At 42.3% G+C, this 19134-nt stretch overlaps 1 protein-coding gene across 3 annotated transcripts in view; it reads left to right on the top strand.

Moving 5' to 3' along the window:
• Positions 1 to 19134, top strand: part of LOC143885402 (Protein kinase superfamily protein) — a 57166-nt gene that overhangs the window by 11850 nt on the left and 26182 nt on the right. The gene's annotated exons all lie outside the window — the stretch shown is intronic.

The following is a 19134-nucleotide window of genomic DNA, read 5'->3' as shown; positions in this document are numbered from 1 at the left end:
CTTGTTTTGATGTAGGCACTCCTCTCTGATTAGCTGGAACAATTCCCATCAAGCTATAAAAAAACGAAGATTAAAATAAATTGAGGAGCACTGGTATCAAAATAAGGGAGCATGGATATCATCTCCCTGAATAATGTTCAAATATTTAGCCATTCAAAAATTAATAATATTCAAATATTTAAAATATGTGCTCATATAGACTAATATTTTCTTTACCTCAACAAGAAAAACATTGGAAGACATGGATTTCCTATAAATATAGAGATATGCACTCAACTCAACTCAACAAAGCCTTTGCCCCAAACTAGTTGGGGTCGGCTAAATGAATTCTTTAGAAAAATTTCATGAAGAAGGTGAAAAGAATCTACCCGGCTATAATCTCGGCTCTAGTTGGGTTCTTCTAGGAGGATCATTTTCTTCCATTCTATCATATCCAAGGTCATGTTCTTTGTTATGTTCCTAGCTATCAAGTCTTTCCTCATTGTTTCTACCCAAGTTGTTTTCGGTCTGCCCCAACCTGTTTTTACTCCATCAATTTGGCACGAGTCTCCTCTTCTCACCGGAGCATCCAAAGGCCTACGTTGGATATGTCCAAACCATCTTAAGTGGTGCTCTCTCATCTTCTCCTCAATTGGTGCCACCCCCACCTTTTTACGAATGTCTTCATTTTTACTTCTATCTAACCTTGGGTGGCCGCACATCCATCTAAGCATTCGTATCTCCGCTACACTCATGTTATGCACATGCTGCTTCTTGGTGGCCCAACATTCTGAGCCGTATAGCATGGCTGTGTCTTATAAAACTTTCCCTTCAACTTGGTAGTACAACATGGCTGGCCTCACAGCTGTCTTATAAAACTTTCCCTTCAACATGGTAGGGATTTTAAGGTCGCACAGAACTCCTGAGGCAAGCTTCAACTTCAACCAACTTGCTCTTGTTCTATGGTTAACATTCTGTTCAATCTCTCTTTCCTTGTATAGATTTGGACCAAGATAGCGAAAGATATCCCTCTTAGGTACCTCCTGTCCAGTCATATTGCTTGGGCATTTTCTTCTCCCAATTGTATCATACATCTGCATTTTTAGGTGTGAATGTTATAAACTATCCGAATTGCCGGTAACTTGATTTGTTGTTATCTTGTCTATAATTCAGAAGGAATTGAGAACTTGTTGATTTATGTTTTTTCACAAGAGTGAGCAAGCCTTACCTTCCTGCCATTAGATTGGAGTGGCAATAGTACTCTCGAGGTTATATCTCTTCTCACACAAAATATGCTGGAGTGTTTTGGCACGAGAGAACTTGTGGACTGAAAGTCTGAAACAATTCTGATTGAACATTTCTCGAAAGTTTCATCCTGGATCCTGTGATCCACACCTTGTCCATAATATGTTGGTGCTAACAGAGCACAAATATCAGAGTGCTATTGTTTAGGGTCTCATCTCAAAATACCAGAGTTAGAGTGATATTGTTTAGGATCTCATTTGTTTCCTAGTTTCCTTGAACTGTGCTTTCTTCTTGCTTGAGAATGTTGTATTAAAATCTCACAAAGTGAATTTCAAACTTCACACATGGTCTTTGTCTCTTTTTAGCCTGTTGAGAAAGAAATGAGGGAAGAAGAGAGTGAGTTGGAGAGAACTCTCCCTCACTTATGTATTTATATAAAGAGAGAATGAGTACAAAGACGAGTGCCCTTATGCACATATACACCTTCTAACACTCCCCCTCAAGCTGGAATGTATATATCATACATTCCTAGCCTGTTACAAATGTCACTCAACTTGGCTTTATTTAAGGGCTTGGTAAACATATCAGGCAACTGATCTACTGATTTAGTAAAAACAGTGCATATCTCCCCGTTCTGGATTCTCTGACTAATAAAATGACAGTCCACCTCAATATGTTTCGTTCGTTCATGGAAGACTGGATTGGTAGCAATATGTATGGGGCATCCTTATTATCACAATACAATCGAGGAGGCGAAGAGGGAACATTACCAATCTCAGACAAGAGTGAACGTAGCCAGATAAGCTCTGTACTCGTGTGTGCCATGGCCATATATTCGGCTTCAACACTGGACTTGGCTATGACATCTTGTTTCTTGCTTCTCTACGATACCAAGGTCCCTCCTACAAAGGTGCAATACCCAGTGGTAGATCTCCTATCTGCTGGAGATCCAGCCCACTTTGCATAAGAAAAGCCTTCAATCTTCATATGACCATGCCTTTTAAGCAACATGCCTCTCCCTGGAGCGCCTTTCAAGTACTTGAGAATCTGGACTACTACAGCCCGGTGAGAGGTACGTGGGGGAGCTCATATACTGACCGACTTCCCCTACAACATATGAAATGTCTGGGCGAGTGACTTTAGGTATATGAGCTTACTAGTCTCCTATTTCTGCATGGGTCATCCAAGAAGTCCCCCTCTTCTGGAATAAGCTTTGGATTGGGGGTCCATGGTAACAGATGCAGGTTTCACGCCAAGTTTTCCTGTCTCATCTAATAAATCCAACACGTACTTTCTTTGTGATAGAGAGACCTCGAGAAGAATATGCTACCCAGATCCTTGGTGGAGAACTCTTTCTGGAAGAATCTCTTCAATTTATGTATGCCCCCTGAATTACTGCCAGTGATGGTAATGTCATCAACATATATGATCAACAATATACAACCAGTTGCAGACTGATAACTGATTACTAAATGGTGTACGACGCATTTTTTTATGCCAAAATCCATGACGACTTCACTGAACCTCCCAAACCATGCTCTTGGAGATTGCTTCAAACCATAGAGAGATTTCCGCCGGCGACACACAGAGGAGGACATCTCCCCCTGAGCAACATATCCTAGAGGTTGCTCTATCTACACCTCCTCAGTGAGGTCGCCATGGAGAAATCTTGACATCTAATTGATATAGGGGCCCAGCCATGATTAACGGCTAAAGAATGTAACACGAACTGATGGAATCTTCGCAACAGGAGAGAATGTCTCAGTGTAATCAACACCAAAAGTCCGAGTATACCCTTTAGCCCCTAATCATGCTTTCAAACGCTCAACAATACCATTTGGCAAATACGTAATAGAGAAAACCCATCAACATCCCACAGGACGAGCAGTAGAAGGCAGAGGAACCAAATCCGAGGTCTGATTGGTGTGAAGTGTACTCATCTTTAGATCCATAGCTGCACGCCAGCCAGGGTGATCAAGAGCCTCGGCCACAGACTAAGGTAAAGAGATAGAAGCCAAAGAAGAGACAGCCTCAGATGGAGGGGGTTAGATTATCATAAGAGACAAAGTTAGAAATAGGATGCGCTGTAGAATGAGAACGGGTGCGCGAAGCAATAGGAGAATCAGATTGCTCAACAGAAGAAGGAAGAGATGATACCTGAGGGGTAGATGTTGGGATCACCGGCTGGAGAGAAGATGCCTCTAGAGGAGGTGGGGTGGGATTTGCACTCCGATGCTGCTGATAGTGTCTTGTAGTAGCAGGAGGTCCTGGTTTGTTTGAATCTGGTGTAAGTATAGGGGCCGATGCGGATGCATCCATTGACACAGATAGAGGCGGAGGAGGCAGGACAACTGGGTCAGGTAGAACCGGAAGAGGAAGGGAAGGCGCTGGTTCAAGAACAGGAGGAGGAGACTCATGCGGCTGAGCAAAGAAGGGCTCGGACTCAAAGAAGGTCACGTCGGCTGACTCAAACAATCGTCGAACACGAGGACTGTAGCAACGATATCCCTTCTGGGTACGAGAATAACCTAGAAAGACACAACGCTCCGGCCGCGGGTTTAACTTATCACAACTAGGACGTAAATTGTGAACAAAGCAAACACAACCAAATACCCTAGGGGTAAGAGGGAAAGCATCTTGGTCGGGATGTAGGGCCATGAAGGGGGAGTCATTATCAAGGACCGATGACGGAAGACGATTACTGAGGAAGACTGTAGTAAGGATAGCATCACTCCAATAGGTTTTAGACACCCGCATTTGAAAAAGGAGGGTGCGAGCCACGTCACCCAAGTATTGTAGTTCCCTCTCTGCAACACCATTTTGTTGAGAGGAGTAGGCACAAGATGACTGATGAAGGATGCCATGAGTGGAGACGTAACCTGAAAACCATTCGACCTAGAAAAATATTCTTTAGCATTATCAGTTCGTAGACATTTGAGATTGCAATTATATTGGTTTGTAATTTCATCATGAAAAGCACGAAAGGTAGAAAAAACTTCAGAACGATATTTAAGTAAAAATAGCCAAGTCATACACGAATAATCATCAATAAAAACAATAAAGTACTTGTAAGCAGCAGAAAACGCGACCCTAAAGGGTCCCCATACATCAGAATGAACTAACTGAAAAGGACTCGATACTCTATTGACTATTTGGGGTGAAAAAAAAACACACGATGGTGTTTCCCGAGTTTACATGACTCGCACTGAAAATGAGAAATAGATCCTGGATCAATATAAATCTGCTGCAGCTACTGAAGAGAAGGATGGCCAAAACGACAGTGCCACCGATAGGCATCGATAGAACTATGTAAGGCAGTTGTAGGCGTGCCACAATTCAGACGATAGAGCCCATCCACCTCACGTCCCGAGCCAATCGTCCTCCCAGTCGAGAGATCCTGAAAGAGACAGTAAGAAAGGTATAATGAGACTGAGTAATTGAGACTTTTAGTAAGCTGGCTAACAGAAAGCAAACTGAAAGGAGACTTAGAAACACATAAAACTGAAGATAACAGAAGGCTAGGATGAGGAGAAATACTACCAACACCAGATATGAGAGTAGTAGTCCCATTCGCAAGCGTAATTGATTGAGATTTGAGAGACAGAATGAAAAGCTCGAAAAGTGGTAAGCTGAGAAGAGTTACCAGTCATGTGGTTCGAGGCCCCCGAATCAATAATCCAGGACCTAGAGCTAGAAAGAAGGGTAGTAGGTGAACTACCTAGCTGTGCAAAGCCCGCAGTAGGAGGACGGGCGCTCAAGTGAAGTCGCTGAAACTCCTCATAATTGGGCTGTAATAAAGTGAATGTGTCATTGGCCGGCACGGGGGTAGTAGAGGAGGAAGGCACTGCCTCTGGGAGAACAGCATGAGTGAGATGCGCCGAGCGAGTCTAGTGAAGCTCGGGATCAAGGGTATAACAAATGTTGACATGATGGCCCTCTCGCTGACAATTAGTACAAAATGAGCGGGCACGACCATCACCAATACGGTCACCTCCACGGCCACCGTGGCCCTATCATGGGGAAAAGAGCCACCACCACGACCAGAGCGAACACCACCATCATAGGCTTCCAGGCAATGTTGTCAACTGGAACACCAGGGGAGAAGTCACTCAAGACACATTGCTGGGCACAAGAATAGACCTCCGTGAGGGAGGGAATAGAGCCATAGCCAATGATCTGCTATCGGAGATGGACAAACTCAGGACCCAGACTGTCCAGATAGTAGACAACACGGAGCTGATCCCGTTGACGGGTAAGTACTTTCAGGTCGGAGGTGAGGGGCATAAAGAGATCAAGTTGCTGGCATAGAGAGACGAATTGGGTCTAATGGGCAGCGAGAGACAAATCACCATGACGAAAGCGAATCCACTCGGAATAGGTGGCACAAATGCACGTAAGGTTGTCGACCCCAGAATAGAGGAGTGCAGTGTGATCCCAGATTTGCTTTGAGGTGGGAAGAAGCATCATGGTGTCAGTGATAGACGGAGTCATACTCTGCCAAAGGAGTGTGCGAATCAGTGCATCCTCCTGCTCCCATCGAGCATATGTGGAATCAGTAGAGGAGGGAGGAGCCTGACGAATGAGGCTAACCTTGCTTGAGCAAGAAGATATGTCTCGACAACGACTTTCCAAGTAAAGTAATTGGTCCTATCCAATTTAACATCAATCATTTGGGGAAGGAGCCCTCCACACGAGAGGGGTAACTAGAAGAGGGAAGAGTTGAAGGTGGGTTGTATGGCACATTCCCCATTGGTTGTATGGCACTGACCCCATTGGTTTGTGCCGGTGGAGGGATCCTCAATGACAGGAGGCTCCATGAAGGCAAAGAGATAAAGAAGGCAACAACCACGGCAATCGGCAAAGTGGAACAAATATGAGAAGGTAGAAAAGCTAGATGGGGCCAAGAATCATATCACTGCTCCGGGAATGAGACATGTGAAGGAGAAAGACATAGTAATGGGAACCGAAGCCTTAGACAAGAGCAAGGGAGAGGTAGAGAGGATTCAAGACATTAGGTTATTGGTGTTTTTGTGTTTTTTTTTTGGTTGTGTCTAGACCGGAGAGATGAAGAGAAATTGGTGGGAGAAAGAGAGAGGGTTTGGGGTAGAGAGGGTGGGTGGGGTAAGGAGAAGGGGCTGGAGAGGGTGGTTGGGGGACTACGAGGGGTAGGGGTTGGTGGGAAGGAATGGGGGGTTGGGGGGATTATGGAGGGCAAGGGGAGGCGGGGATGTTGGGAGGTGCCAGAAATGGTGGGGGTGAGGGGGTGGGAGTTTTGGGGGGGAAGAAGGGGCGGGCGTTGGGGCTACCAGAAATGGCAGGGGGTGGGACGGGGCAGTGGGAGAGGAGGGGGGGGGGGGGGTGGTTGGGCTGGGAGTTGTCGCGGGGTAGGGGTTGGGCTAGGAGTTGTCGGGGAGCAGGGAGAGCGGGGTGGGTTGCCGACGGGTGGGAGAGAAGAGGGGAGGAGGATGGTGGTGGTGGGGTAGGGGTTAGGTTAGGGTTAGGGCCAAGGGAAGGGTGGTGTTGGAGAGAAGTTCTATGGAGGTCCCTAGGGGATCAAAATCCTAAGGCTTTGATACCATGTTGAGATAGAAATGAGGGAAGAAGAGAGTGAGTTGGAGAGAACTCCCCATCACTTATGTATTTATATAAACAGAGATGAGTATAAAGACAAGAGTACCCTTAGGCACATATACACCTTCTAATATAGCCAAAAGATTATGTTTTCTTTTTTATTAGCATTATAAAATATTGATTCAGAAATTATGCACAAGATAAAAAAAAGAAAAAAGAAAACAGGGGGCCTGAACAAGCTGATCAGACCAAAAAACCAAGGACATGCTACACAAGCATTTACAAAATACATAAATATCATTGCAAGCTTCAGATATCAGGCATATGAACCCTGATAATCAGACAACCCTTCATTTCCTAACCTGTCCACTTCTGCCTTATTTTCGCTTCGAACATAGTAGAAGTAAACACAGTGCCCATGTAACTTTTCTAATAAGTCCTCAAACACATCATGCTTCCAAGGAAAGCCTACCCCTGCTTTGCTCCAACTAATAACATTCACTGAATCACCTTCGATGTAGGATCCCTAACTTATTAAATGAATAAGTAGTAATCCTCCTTGTCTAAGCCATAGCTTCTACCTCTGTAGAATTTCTTTCTCCCACTGAGCCAGCAAAATTGATTCTCACCTCTCCATTTCCATCTCTAATAATACCTTCAATTTTCAGGCTTGATTTCACCACCTTGATATGTCAAAATTCATCTTGATGGTCCCCATTGGAGGAGGCTTCCTCTTAAGAAATATCTTGAACTTGGGAGGAGCAGGTTGAATATATTATTTCCACTCTCTTCTTATCAAAGGCACTTTTACACCTTTCTTGCAGTTTGACATCAGCACCCATTCCACCGCCCTATCAATCTCTTCTTCAGTGCCTATTTTCTTCTGAAAATCCTTTCATTCCTTTCTGTTAGAATAAGCCTATGGTTGGGCATTTTAGTCATTGTACAAATATTTTAGTATATACATAAATGAGTGAAGGGGAGATACCTCAACTCACTTTTCTCATTCTCTCTCAACATGGTATCAGAGCCCTAGGGTTTCTGATCCCTAACTCTAGCCTCCATCTTCTTTATCAACCCCAACCCTAATCCCTTTCTCTAATCTAACCCTAACCCATCTCACGCCCCACCCTCTCCTCCCTCCTCCACCCCACGCCTCCTCTCCTCCATTCCTTGCTACAGTACCGCTACAGAACCCGCTACAGTACCTCCCCCAACCCTTTCCCTCTTCAAATCAGCCCCTTATCTCCTCCGCTCTTCGCTTTCCTGACAACCATATTTTGGCTAAATCTTACATAAAACCCTATTTTTTTATTTTCCCTTTGATGTGTTAAATTTATCTCTTTTATCTTCATCTCGCGCATCTTCCTAGCTTCTCTATGGGTTCATATCTGCACTTGTCCTTCGCTCGTGCTATCATCCAATGAGTCTCTCTTGATTAGTTGGTTTTATCATCCATCCTCTCCACTTCTACTCGTTGTAGCCGTTGGTGGTGGTCTCTATGTTTGTCGACATTTGTTGTCCTGATGGATCTTCTTGTTATTGTTGATCCCTCTATTGGCATGACCACTGAGGTTCGTGCTTCTACCACACCCTCGGCCCGTTCTTCGTCTTCTACCTTGGCACCTGTAGACAACTCTTACCCACAATTGAACATTGCCAAGTTTGATGGAACCAACTACCTACCCTGGAAGGTTGCGATTGAGACATACCTTCTTGGACGGGGTACAGCATGTTTTCTACGTGAGGATCCTCCTTCACCTAAGGCTCCCATGTATACTCGCTGGGAACAGGAAGATTCGTTGATTCAGAGTCTTCTATGGCAGAGCATGACTCCTGACATTTATTCTACTTTGATCCTCCTCCCGGCTGCGAAGGAGATCTGGGATCACACTGTCGTGACCTATTCTGGGGTTGAGAACCTTACTCGTATCTGTTCCACTTAGTCTGAGTGGATGTGCCTCTGTCGTGGTGATGTCTCTTGAGGCTCACTATGGGAAGTTCATTTCCTTATGTCAGCAGCATGTTTTTCTTCCCCTCACATCTGATGTTAATGTTCTCTGGCGTCAACGAGAACAAATTCGAGTGGTGCACTACCTTGAGAGCCTAGGCCCCGAGTTTGCTCACCTGCGCCATCAGATTCTTGGTTCTAGCAACATTCCGTCGTTGCGCGAGGCCTACTCTCGCGCTCAATAGTGCGTTGGCGAGACCCCATCCCGCACTTCCTCTGACAGTTCTACTCTTGCAGCATATGACGGAGGCAGTGGTACTCGTCCTACCCGGGGAGGTGGTTCTTTTTCGCCCGCCTGTGGACGTGGTGGCGGCCGTGTTGAGAGTGGGCGTGGCCGTCCTTATTGCACCTACTGCCAATGCGGTGGCCACGTTATTGAGACTTGCTACACACTGCACCCAGAACTTTGCCCGCCTCAATCTGCTCACCTCAGCACCACTGGCCATTCTGATGCAATTGTTTCTGCTCCTGCCTCTTCTTCTGCTGATGACTCATTCACCTTTACTAGGGCATACTATGAGGAGCTACAATGCCTTCGACAGAGTGCTTCCCAGGCCATAGCAGGCTTCGCTCAGTCAGGTAGTTCACCTACGACATTAATTTCTAGCTCAGGGTCCTGGATCATTGACTCAGGAGCCTCAAACCATATGACTGGTAACTCATCACAGCTCTCTTCTTTTCACTCATTTCCTTCTGATTTTCAGTCCATTACTTTAGCTGAGGGTTCCACTACACCTATCACTGGTATTGGTACCACTTGTCCTCCACCTAATCTTCCTCTTTCTTGTGTCTTGTGTGTCCCTAAGTCTCCATTTAGTTTATTGTCTATTAGCCAAATTACGAAAGACCTTGCTTGCTCTATCTCATTCTATCTTTCTTACTGTTTTTTTCTGGATCTTTTGACTGGGAGGACGATTGGATCGGGTCGTAAGGTTGATGGCCTGTACCGTCTTGACTGCAGCCCCTCTTCTTCAGCTTTACATAGTTCAGTGAATGCCTTTCAGTGGCACTGTCGACTGGGTCACCCTTCACTTCAGCGCCTCCGGCAGACATCTTTAGTTCCTGCTTCTGTCTCTCATTTTCAGTGTCAGTCTTGTGAACTCGGGAAGCATCACAGAGTGTCTTTCCCTTCCCGAGTTGTTAGTAGAGTCGATAGTTTATTTCATTTAGTTCATTCAGATGTATGGGGACCTTCTAGGGTCGCGTTAAATAATGATTTCAAGTATTTTTGTCGTTTTTATTGATGATTACTCACGTATGACTTGACTGTATTTACTGAAAGACCGCTCTCAGGTCTTCTAAGCTTTTAAAAATTTTCACGATGAAATAAAAAATCAATTTAGTTGTAGTATTAAATGCCTTCGTACTAATAATGCTCATGAATTTTTCTTTGCTGTTGATGGTTTTCAGGACTATCCCTCCTCTCATGGCATTATCCATCAATCATCCTGTGCATACACCTCGCAGCAGAATGGTGTCGCCGAAAGGAAACTGCGCTATCTCCATGACGTGTCTCGTACTCTCTTCTTTCAGATGTAGGTTCCTAAATCCTTTTGGTCTGACGCCATTCTCACTGCCTATTTTCTGTCAAATCGTCTTCTGTCTTCGGTGCTAAATGGTGATTCTCCGTTCCACACCATATACCCACATCAGGACCCATTCCCACTTACGCCCCATGTCTTTCGCTGCGTATGTTTTGTCCATCATTTAGGTCCTGCCCGCGATAAACTGAATCCTCGTTCAGAACGATGTATCTTTTTGGGATACTCTCGTACCTAGAAAGGATATCGTTGCTACAGTCCACGTCTGCGCCGATGGTATGTTTCAGCTAATGTCACATTTTTTGAATCCGAATCATTCTTTGGTTCTATCTCAGTTCCTTCAGCTCCTAGGATGGAGCCTGCGGTGTCCATTTCTCTCCCTGACCTTCCGACCATCTCTCCTGCTTCTTTGGATCTTTTGCTTGCCCTCCTGGTCATGTTGACTCTTGTGTTCCAGAGTGGATCGCCCACCTACTAAGTTCCAGTATCAACGTCTTCAGCAGTAGGCACGACATCCTCACGCCGACAAATCGTCCTCACAGGCAGAGATCTCTTTATCCTCTAATCAGGTATCTTCCTCTCCTGTAGTTGTTTCTGACTCCGCTATTGCTTCACGTACTCGTTCTCATTCTACTGCTCATCCTATCTTTAATTTTGTTTGTTATGATCGTCTAACCCTTCCTTTCAAAAGCTTTGTCCTGTCTATGTCTTCTGCTGTGTTACCACAATCTTTGGATGAGGCTCTTAATCACCCAGGCTGGCGAGCTGCCATGGACTTTGAGATGGGCGCTCTGTATTCTAACCAAACATGGGATCTTGTCTCTCTGCCTGCTGGTGCTCGACCTGTTGGCTGTCGTTGGGTATTCTCCATTAAATATCTACCTGATGGCACTGTTGATCGACTGAAGGCACGTTTGGTGGCAAAGGGCTATACTCAAACATTCGATGTAGACTACCATGAGACGTTCTCCCTAGTTGCGAAGATACCTTCAGTCCGAGCCCTCCTCTCCCTCGCAGTCAATAATGGATGGCATCTTCACCAGTTAGATATGAAGAACGCTTTTTTGCATGGCGACCTCCTTGAAGAGGTGTATATGGAGCAACCTCCAGGTTATGTTGCTCAGGGGGAGTTGTCCCCATCAGTCTGTCGCCTCAGAAAATCAATATATGGGTTGAAGCAGTCTCCACGTGCATGGTTTGACAGATTTAGTGAGGCAGTTATGAGGTTTGGCCTCAAATAGTGTTGCATGGATCACTCAGTATTCAGTTATCAGTCTTCAGCAGGTTGCTTTATGTTGATTGTATATGTTGATGACATCATTATTACAGGCAGTGACTCAAGGGGAATTCGTAAACTGAAAGCCGCCATGCAAAAAGAGTTCGCGACAAAGGACTTAGGACGTCTCAGATATTTTCTTGGGATAGAAGTTGCGTACTCCTCTAGTAGTTTATCTCTATCACAGAGGAAGTATGTTCTGGATTTGTTAGAAGAGATAGGAAATCTTGGTGTGAAGCCTGTAGCTGCACCCATGGATCCAAATGTGAAACTTGTTCCAGAAGAGGGTGATTTGTTGAAGGATCTTGGTAGGTATAGAAGGCTTGTGGGCAAGCTTATATACCTTACCGTTACTTGTCCAAATATTTCCTATGCTGTTGGGGTAGTCAGCCAGTACATGACCTCCCCTCGTACTTCACATTGGAATGCAGTGGTCTAAATCCTCAAATTTCTGAAGGGTGCACCAGGAAAGGGATTACCATTCAAACGGCATGGTCATACACGAATTGAGGGGTTCTCAGATGCTGATTGGGCTGGATCTCCTGCTGATAGGAGATCGACTACCGGGTATTGTACCTTTGTGGTAGGTAACCTGGTTTCATGGAAAAGTAAAAAACAGGACGTCATTGCAAAATCAAGTGCAGAGGCAGAATACAGAGCCATGGCGCATACTACTACTGAGATTATTTGGTTGAAATCACTCCTATCTGAGATTGGCATTGTGTTTCCTTCGCCTTCACAGTTATATTGTGACAACAGGGCAGCCATATATATTGCAACAAATCCAGTCTTCCATGAGCGAACAAAGCACATCGAAGTTGACTGTCATTTCATCCGTTAGAGAATCCAGAAAGGGGAGATACGCACTATATTTACTCGTTCTGCAGAACGGTTGACTGATATGTTCACAAAGCCATTAAATAAATCAAAGCTGAGTGACATTTGTAACAAGCTAGGAATGTATAACTTATACATTCCAGCTTGAAGGGGAGTGTTAGAATAAGCTTATGGGCATTTTAGTCATTGTACAAATTTTTTTGTGTATAAATAAATGAGTGAGGGGGAGATACCTCAACTCACTTTTCTCATTCTCTCTCAACACTTTCTTTCCAAATGGTCCATAAAGAAGCTGGAAGACAGGGACTCCACAGCATTCTTCCCCGTGCTGACCATGTTGGAACTTTCCAGGCAGCAATGAAGGATCCAAACATAGATTTCATTCTCGCCCAGTGGCATCCAAACATGGAAAACACATAGGCACAAATCTCTACTGCAACTGGGCAATGGATAAGCAGGTGATTTACTAATTCATCACAACTAGAGCACAAGCTGCATATTTTGCATCCTCCGATTTCTCTTGATTAAATGATCAATGTACAGAATTTTATTTCACCCTGCTGTCTAACAGAATGCAATTTACTCTTGGAGGGGCTGGAATGGACCACAAATTTGCATCTTAGCATCTTCTGTTTGTCTTCCTGTAAGAACTAAGTACAAAGATTAATGGTAAACTCACCATTTTCTGTTCTAGTCAATATCCAATGATCCTTGTTGTGCTTTCTCACAAAAACGTTGCCCAGGATCTCCATAAGAGAAGCAACATAATCTATTTCCCATTCCAAGAAATCTCTTCTAAAAGTTGGAGGCCATCTTGCCCCTTCATCTGATTGTTTCAGCTGATACTTACGAAAGCCTCTTTACTAGTTGCAAATCTGAGCAGCAGTGGGAAAAGTGCCTCGAGAGACATGTTGCTACCCCATGTATCCTCCTAGAAGCTCACTCTATTGCCAGCCCCTTCCCGATATCTGTTCCATTTAGGGAATGTGTATCATATGCCATCGACACTCCTCCAAATGCCGGATCCTTGACCTCTCCCTAGATTTTGTAAGATCCTGCCATTTTTTCCATTCAATATTTTCTTGGAATAACTTCTCACCATAAACTGGACTCCTCACCTCCCCTCTTCTCTCCCTCTCCACTATGCCAAAGGCTCCATATCCATTTATTTAGGAGAGCTTGGTTCATCTCCTTGAGTCTTCTTACTAGACCTCCTTACCAATTGGGTTTGCAAACCGACTATAATGCTACAATATGATATTTGTGACTTTCCTTCCTATCGTTCGAAAGGAATCTTTTTTGGATAGACTCCAATCGGTCTACAACGTTAAAGTGTAGGAGAATAATGATATAGTACATAGGCAAGTTGCAAGAGCTGATTTTAAGAAGGCAATCCTATCCAGCATTCCCATTCTCGAAGTTGACAATTTCCATTCAAACCTTTCCACCACCGGGCTACAAAGAGCCTTAATCGGCTTTCCAACACAATGGGAGATTTAGATAGGAGCTAGGTAGCTATAGTTGCAGTGTTCTCCGTCAAAATTGTCTTCCACCTTTACTCCCTTCACTTACGATTTGCAAAAATAAACATGCTGGCCTAAAACTGTCCCGTAGAACCTTAGTATAGCTCTGAGATTTTGAGCTTCTTCCATTGATGCACCAGAAAATAACAGTATGTCATCCACAAATTGTAACCTCCGAAAGGAAAATCCCGAATTGGATCCAAAATTGACGGGTTGGTGTGAGCTTATCCATGCGGTTATGACTAGCCATCAAATCTGAAGTATCAACTTTGAAACCATGAATTGGACCATCATATGTGACCTTCTCCACCATCCTGCTTGATGCTTCCACTACTATGCTGAATAAAAATGTTGATAGTGGATTGCCTTGACGTACTCCTCATGTACTCTTGAAGAAACCTTAGGTATTTCATTAACTAGAGCCAAAAACCATGGCAAGGATACACAAGCTTTTATACTGGCCTCTCCAACATATAATTAAGAACCTTTTGGATATCCATCTTGAAAATAATCTTATCGATACCATTCTTGTGTTGTGAGTCAAGGCATTCATGAGCAATTAACGCTCCTCAGTCTCGAAGCAAAGACATTAAATCTCGTATACAGCTCCAATAAAGCTTATAGATCTCTAGTCGTTAAGCTCTTTCGCCCGTTCCTTTTTCTTTGTTTTGGGGGGGCGGGGGGGGGGGGGGGGGGGGGGGTGGGGGGTGTTAATGTAATAAAAGATACGTTGCTACCCCTGAGGGGAGAGGAGAACTAGAAGTAGAAGAGGAAAGAATTAGTGGGAGAAATCTCAATCGATCAATTAATCATCCAAAACTAAAATTCTTAATACAATGAGGCCTATATATAGGCAATGGAACTAAAATTCCATGGAAAATAAAATCCTAGAAACTAATTAAGATGGAAAACTAAAAACATGTCAATAAATACTAACGGCCAAATATGCCACTTATTTGACCTACTATCTACATCACTTCTATGATGTTCTCCACTTCTATTATGTTCTCCTTGGTAAAACCCCAGCAAGATTGGAAGAAAGCCAAGCAAAATCCATCCGCATGAACTCATCTTCTAGTTCTCTCTGCGAGTCCTTGTCAATGGTATGGAATCCCATCCCATCCAACCTAGGAATGAACATCGGATCTGAGATGTACTACTCCTTGTAGAAGTGGATGATTTCATTAGTGTATCTGATTCATCCTCCTTCCTCTCCCTATTTATTTTCAAACTTGTTATCCAGTCATCTTGCATTCACAACATTATGAACAAACTGTGTTTTTTATCTCCCTCCTCATTCACTTTATCCTTGACCTTTGCCTCCACTTTATCATATCTTGTACCAATATGCTTCTTAGAGTGTCTCTTACCTTTTCTCTCTAAGGTCTCTTCTTAGAGTGTCGCTTGTACCAATTGGCTTTCCTCTTTAGACACTTGCTTTTCTTCTTCCCTTCTATTGATAAGTTCAGTTGTCACAAAGACCTCTTCCTTTGTTGCTTCATTTTTGCTTCCTTGTTCGTTGCCCAAGATTTTAATTGTCCCTTCACTCTTTGCAGTCTGCTTGCAACTTTTTGTCTAGCCCAACCGGCAGGATTCCCCGCCTACCTCTAGTATTTAATTTGATCCTTTAAACCAGGTTCTTTTAACCACCACATTTCAAATCTGAAGGGAATTGGTTACTACCCACGACCCTACGACCGATTCAAGCTGTGGGGGCAATGGGCGGATAGGAGGTTGGCGATTTCTCTTTTCCTTCGGCTTGTTCTCCTATTTGCACTACCTTTCCCTACTGATTTTTCTGAATTTCTTTTTCTTTTTTCAAGGAAAGTGAAAAACTCCCTTTATTCATCATCTCTACCATCAAAAGACCAAGTAATTGGCCTTTTTTTAATGGTAAGGCTTTTTTTTAATGGTAAAGTAATTAATTATATATATGAGAAAGAGAAGGGAATATACAAGGATGACCGAGAAGGTCCAGCCCAAGAGATAAACAAAGAGAAAAGACAAACAAATAAGATAGAAAAAAACTAAAACTCTCAAGGAGGAAGGAAATCGAAAATCTCTAGTGTCTGCCTCTCAACTCCATCCCTAGCAAGTCTATCCTCAGAGTTTGCGTATCTTTTAACATGTGGAAAGGTTACCTCCGAATTGCCAATGCGATCCCTAATCTCATCAAACCAACGAGCAAATTTGTAACAACTGGAAATTTTTGGGGTTTTATTTAAAATATTTTCACCCTAAAAGTTTATGATACGGAGTGTATTTAAATTAACCTAGTTAATATGTTTCATTAAAAGGGTTTCAAGGGGTATTTTTGGCACTTTATAAAAAGTTAGTGGAGACTTTAATTTTCGATTTTTGGTGGGACCCTACAATTTAACTGTGTAAACCATATCCCTTCTTAACTGACCCTCTTGTTTCTGTCTTGTAAAACAAAAAAATTGATATTTCCACCCCAAATTTAAATTAAAGTGGGTGTGTCAAGAATGCCCAAGCAAGATTTTTACACTAGGCATAAGTGAAGGGGCATTCTTGGCATATAAAATTAAGTTGAGAAATAACTTTTATGATTGGAGGCCTCAAAAAGTTTGCTGTAATTCAATCCCTTAAAAATAGCAAATCAAATCTTGGCCAAAATTCTTAGGCCTCTAATATTGGGAAAATATTACTAATTTCCAAATATCATGGGACGTCCCTCCTTTTTCTCCTAATTAATTGCCGCCCACTCCAAATTGGAGTGGGAACGGCAATTAAATTCCCCATTTGGGCGTCCCATGTGGCCCCTAGTTATATACATATTTAGATAACTATATTTCTTTTACGAAGGTTTACCAAAAAAACGGACTAAAAGATCTAATCGTATAAAGAAGGAAAGCCAATAAGAGGAATTAAAGGACGATTGTAAAAGTGGAGAATTACAAATCTCTACAAACTATTTTGGGCGTGTATACTTTCCCAAGTGGGGACGTGTGCACTTATGCCATACCATACTTCCTTAAAATATTTTATGTGCCACCTTCAATCTTGCAATCAAAGATTTTTCTTTTGGTAACCTTTTAATTTTCTTGGTGGATCAATTGGAAGCATGGTAAGTAAAAATAGAAAACTTATGTAAATAGGGATTTCTTGGGTAGGAATCCAATGTCATAAATTAAGAAGTATTCCTCTCTTTCTCTCTCTCTTATGAACGTGTATTGCATCCTCTTCTAGTCCCAACAAATTTTTGGAGAGAGAGAGAGAGAGAGAGAGAGAGGTGTTCGGCCATTAAAAGAAAAAGGAGAAGAGAGGTTCATATTGATTCATTGACTACAAGTGCTCAGTGAACTAATCATTTCTTTTCTTCGAATAGGCTTATGTAACAAAAATAAAATGAAATAATGGGATTTCTAAAACCTTCTTACAAAGCCCATATCTTATATAATTTACGTCATCTCCTTGAGTTATAATTTTTCTTTTTCGGAACAAGACTATATACAGATAAATGGCAAATGAATTAATGTTCAAAAGAAATTAAGAAAATTTCTTCAGCACACATATTAGATAAGAGCCAAAGATTTTAGTTCCAAGATTTGTACCTTGTCAATGTCAAATAAATCTGTAAAAGTTGGTAATCGACATTTGTATGCCAAACGAAATGTTATTGATAGTTTTTTTTATATCTACGCTTTCAACTGAAATTTTAATACCTTATGTACACCAAGTACTTTTGTATTACGAGTTAGCACAGTATCTATATAAACGTGCATATAATGTGGGATTTTATTTTTCAATTCGTTTCGTCAGTAATATATATTAACTTTGAAATTTTTCTGCGTGGCAGTATTATTGTGTAGAAAATAGGTACATAGAAACTTTAAATTTTTCATGTCAATATCATGCGATGAACTTTATCATTTTCTCTAAAATACTGGATGTTATCTAGTGCAAATTTTTAGTACCTTAGGACAGTACTATTATACGTATAAATTATTGGAAATTTTGTTATGATATATATATATATATATATATATATATATATATATATATAAACATGTAGATGTCCTCTAATAAGATTTTTTTTAAATCAGTACTTTCATATTAAGTTAAGGAAATTTCTTATATTTTAGTTCGATCAGTGTTTTTAATATCAAGTTATTTTGATATCTATGATCGCTATATAAGTAGTAAGGGGCTGGAAATCGATGGCTAATTTAACACCTTAAATATAAGTAATCACTTATTCAAATAAATCGAGAATATTGGAGTAAAGAGAACTAGGTGTAATTAGGAAGTGTACCCTAACTTAGGATGAGATTTAGCGATTTAATGAAAAGCTTAGTTGTGTGTGCGGTTCCATGATCCCAGGATTTGTGCTTCTCTGATTCTGGTTAGAAGCGGCTTCGAATTTTCCAAGTTCTGACGTCAAGGCAAGTTCTGGTTACTCGCTTTATAATGTCTTTAATGTTGATGTGGTTTTATTATTCTATTTTTCGTAATAATGAAATGAATAATTTAGCATGTGTAATAAGAATAGATTGTTCTAGGCATGTTATTCAGAATTCAAATAAATAATGCTTGGAAAATTGAGATTTGGATTGTAAAAGAAAGGCTTTATAGGAAAATAATTGTACACATATTTAGGATTGGGAATAATCGAAGGGAGGACTAAGGAGAACCCTTAGATCCAACCTTGGGCGGAAAGCCAAAAGCCAACCAGTCCGAAAGCGTACGACAGCTGGTGGGTGATGCATTTGGGAGGAACCCTTGTGGTGAACCGATTGAAATCCTAAAGTAGATCACGTTCCATTAGGGAACGGAGGGTCCTTGATGGTCAATGATCACCGGCCAGGCTAGAAAGCCAACGCAGTCATTCCGGCCATTCCGGACGAAATTCTCCATTTCGGCCGGAATCGTGCATAACGGCTAGTTTGACTGGATTTTGCAGATTTTACAACAATGCCCCTGGAACCTGGTGCGCACCACGCGTACCCGAGACGTCCTGCTGCTTCTCCCTGTACTTCTCTCTACTTTCCTGTACTCGGTATTTACATGTAAACCATTTAAGTAAATGTCTTCACTATTCCATTTACTTAAGATTTACATGTAAATAACGGAATACCCCCCTTTTGGATTTATTAAAAATAGTTTTAACACCCAAATCTAAAAGGAAAA

This window comes from Tasmannia lanceolata, unplaced genomic scaffold (assembly GCF_043159265.1).
Source record: "Tasmannia lanceolata isolate RefF3 unplaced genomic scaffold, GAP_Taslan_0.1 ptg000008l, whole genome shotgun sequence".
NCBI lineage: Eukaryota > Viridiplantae > Streptophyta > Magnoliopsida > Canellales > Winteraceae > Tasmannia > Tasmannia lanceolata.
This window is presented reverse-complemented; position numbering and strand designations above follow the sequence as displayed.